This window comes from Hordeum vulgare, chromosome 2H (assembly GCF_904849725.1).
Source record: "Hordeum vulgare subsp. vulgare chromosome 2H, MorexV3_pseudomolecules_assembly, whole genome shotgun sequence".
In the NCBI taxonomy this organism is placed as follows: domain Eukaryota; kingdom Viridiplantae; phylum Streptophyta; class Magnoliopsida; order Poales; family Poaceae; genus Hordeum; species Hordeum vulgare.
In genome coordinates this window covers 309133789-309138022 of record NC_058519.1, presented here as the reverse complement: position 1 = coordinate 309138022, position 4234 = coordinate 309133789, and positions in this window count along the sequence as shown.

Sequence of the window (4234 nt, the reverse complement as noted above, 5' to 3'; positions counted from 1 at the left end):
CCTTGAATGCGCAGCCTTGGCAAAATTCATAGCAACATCCCACCATGCCTACAATGTTCTAAAGATGTCAGGCCCCATGGGAGTAATCTTCATCCTGTCCGACAAGAAGGACGCCATCATTTACGTAGATCAGATGTATCGAGACGCGGTGGCAGCTGAAGTCGCAGGAGAATCCGCTCCTTCCAGAAGCCAAAATAAGGAAAATAAAATTTAGCAGAAACACCGACAAGGACTCCGGGAAGCGCACTTCCGCGGAGTTTGTTGCACCCATCGATGATGTTCCGGAGAGTTCCACTAGCAGGAAGTCCAAGGCCTCCTACCCTACAATGAAGAAGGTCCCGACAAGGGAGGATGGCTCTGATGGTACACTCAACATCAGCACCACCCTTAGTGACAAATAGGAAAGAGCTATCGTTGCCTTTGTACGGGCGAATGTCGATGTGTTTGCCTCGCATCCTTGTGATATATCTGGTGTTCCCAGAGAGGTAATTGAGCACCACCTTGATGTCTGCCTCACGCGAGACCCATCAAGCAGAAGGTTAGGAAATGGACCTTAGACAGGCAACAGTTTAACGTCGTAGAAATCAAGAAGCCGGAAGCAGCTGGATTGGCCCAGGGAGTACTAAATCCAACGTGGTTAACTAACCCAATAGTGGAACACAAGGCTATTGGGAAATGGAGGCTTTGCATTGAATTCACGAATTTAAACAAAGCAGACCCAAAGGACCCATTTCCCTTGCCGCGCATTGATCAGATAGTTGATGCCACTTTTGGATGTGATTGGCTTTCCTTCCTAGACACGTACTCCGGAAATCAGCCAAAGAGGATGAGGAAAAGACCTCGTTCATAACTCCAAGTGGCACGTATTGTTTCGTACGAATGCCCTTAGGGTTAAAGAGAGCTGGTTCTACCTTTGCCAGGGTCGTGCAAATTGGATTTGGACGCTAGCTGCTCAGAAATGTGGAAGCTTACATGGATGACATAGTGGTCAAGACCAGAGACGAAACTACCCTTGTCCAAGACCTAGAAGAGAACTTTGCGAACCTGCGCAACATCAATCTAAAGCCCAACCCTGAGAAATGTGTTCGGTGTCCTATCCAGCAAGCTACTTGGGATCTTCGTGTCTCAGCAAGGAATTGAAGCCAATCCCGACAAGATCAAAGCTATCGAGCACATACAAGCGCCCAAGACAGTCAAGGACGCGAGACTCCTAACCGGATGCATTGCTGCATTGAGCAGATTCATTTACAAATCCTCCGCACGGGCCTTGCCGTTCTTCAAAATCCTGAAGAAGGCTCGCCCGATGAAGTGGACCCCAGAAGCAGATGGGACGCTACAAGATCTGAAAACATACCTCTCTTTCGCTCCCACATTGGTTGCACCCAATCCACAAGACTCGTTGCTGCTATACGTGGTTGCAACGAATCAAGTGGTTAGCATAGCCTTGGTGGTGTAGCGGGAGATAAATGAGGATGCAGCTGCTGCGGACGATGCCGCCGGGGATGAAGCCAAAATATCAGTGGCAACGCCCAACACACACTCGATATCAAGGAGAGCTCCAAGGAGTTGGCGAAGAAGAAGGTGGTGCAGCGGCTAGTGTACTTTGTCGGTTCCCTGTTACATGGGGCTAGATCAAGGTACTCTCGAGTGCAAAAGCTGATCTTCGTCCTCATCATGGCCTCGAGGAAGCCACACCCCTACTCCCAAGCCCATGAGATCACGGTTGTCACCCGATTCCCACTACAGTGCATCGTGAGGAACCCTGAAGCCACAGGAAGGATAGTCGAGTGGGCGCTAGAGCTATCAAGTTTTGGGTTGAAGTATGAAAGCACTTCCCCCATCCAGAGCAGAGCACTGGCACAGTTCATCGCCGAACAGACGCCCACACCAGACGAAGAAGCCCAAGAAACCATTCTCCCCGGTAGGGAAACACCCAAGGAATGGGTCATGTACTTTGATGGTGCCTTCTCACTCCAGGGTGCTGGGGCAGGTGTAGTCCTCATCGCCCCCACAAGAGAGCACCTCAAGTATGTGGTCCAGATGCATTTTCCCTAGGAAGAATCTGCCAACAACACTGCCAAATATGAAGGGCTTCTTGTGGGACTCAGAAGCGCGGTGGAGTTGGGGATCAAGAAGCTAATCATCAGAGGAGACTCCCAGTTTGTTGTGAAACAGGTTAACAAAAATTATCAGAGTCCGTTGATGGACACATACATAGAAGAAGTGAGGAAGTTGGAATAACGCTTTGATGGGTTGCATGCGGAACATGTGCCGCATGCACAAAACAACATTGCCGATCACGTGTCAAAGTGTGTCGCGCGGAAGCTCCGTGTGGAACCAGGGGGTTTTGTCCTTCACCTCACTCAATCGTCCGTATCTACCTCAATGATGACCAAGAAGAGAAGGAAACTGAACTCCGACAAACATTTCATGGCAGAGCTTCCTGAAGCCCCCAATAGCGAGGTTGCCGTAGGCGGTCCCGTTTCGCCTGGTGTGTTGCTCCCTCCCACGGAACCCCAGGTTCTCGCGGTAGAGGCACGCGCTCCCACAAATGTAGACATGCCTTTCGTCCTTGCCGTCGAGCCACAGGCTCCGGCTTGGGTGCAACACATCTTCCAATTGCTCCAGATAGGAGAACTTCCCAAAGAACAAGAAGAGACCAAAAGAGTAGCCCGCCGGTCTAGTATGTACCAGTTTGTCGACGACACTCTGTACACAAAAAGACCCAATGGTGTGAAATTAAGGTGCATATGCCGGGAAAGAAGGACTAAAGCTGTTGGCAGATATTCACGGAGGCATGTGTGGGTCGCACATAGGATCAAGGGCCCTTGCTGGGAAAGCTTTCCGCCAAGAGTTCTATTCGCCCACATCCCTCCAAGATGCAATTGAGCTAGTCACCAAGTGTGGAGCCTACCATTTCCATTCCAAGAACATCCATCCGCCAGTGCAAGCTGTCATGGTTTTATCATGGCGGATGTCCTCGTCAAAGGACTTAGTGGTGAAGCCATTGCAACCATGTGGCGACTCAAAGGGGTTGATTGGGAAGGAGAGACGAGTCTACCCAGGTTCGGTCCCTCCGATGGAGATAAAGGACAACGTCCTGCTTTGTTTGTATTGATGATGAAATCAATTACAAGGGTGCGGTTTCGCCTAACCTAGCTCTCGATTGATTGTAACTTAAGTCTATCAGCCATAGAGACTCGCCTTTACAAACAGGTCGACACCCTAGGTTTACAAGAGTCCAGGTCATGTTGTGACTCTTGACCTGTTATGTTTATAACTCGCCTTGCTCTTTAAAACAAGGAAACTCCTGGCGACCTCCTCCCTCATGGGCCAAGACTCACCATCTTTGTGTCATGGGCCGCCGCCAGCTCTCTTTAATGAACCACCTTGCGCCTCCTGCCTTGTATGTTAGGGCCCATCTTGAGTATGAACTTTGAGCCGCCATGAACTTGACCCGGCCTCGTAGGGCGGATTATATGGCGGGATAATATCCCCAACATTAGGCCCCAGATTGGCTTCAATTTATTGATGTCAATAGTCTTTTCTTTAATCTTAACGACTCGTGTACAACCCATGCTTTGCCTTCCAAGGTAGAAATGCTGGTTTCAAAAGTGCTTTATAAGTCCTTACTCCGTTCCCCAATGATGTCACACGCCACCAAAATTCCGGGACTCAATGAAGTCATCACAGCTGCCCTTTGTAACGGCTCTTTTCACTTATCCAGTTAGCCCAAAAATCGAGGCACCCTTAGCTCAAAAATTTATTGAGCCTCCTTGATTCTCGCGTGTGTCATTTCTATTCCAGCCACGAGCCTTCAAATACTCATGAGGGGGTCCCTCTTCCTTTTTTCATGGCTTCCCTACTTGTTCTTCGTCTTCCTGCAACTCGGACCTTCATCGTGGTACCGTCTTGTGACTTCCATCATCGAACGATCTGATCCAGGGATACCATGCCACGTGACTTCACTTCCACATCGCAGATCTCTTCCACCATCGTCAGCGCCGTCAGGTAAGTCCGTTCCTTTTACCTGATCTACCTGCTAATCCACTGTAGCTCTGTAGGGTTCGTTGCAGTTCATATCGTGTTCGTCACCATTGCAGAGCTGCTTGATTCTTCAATGAATCTTTTCCCATCGTTAGGGCGCGGTAGATCTAGTGATCCAGTACCCTGTATAGCTTCCCCTAGACGCTTTGTAAGATCCATTAAATAATGACCTGCCACTGCTTTCATA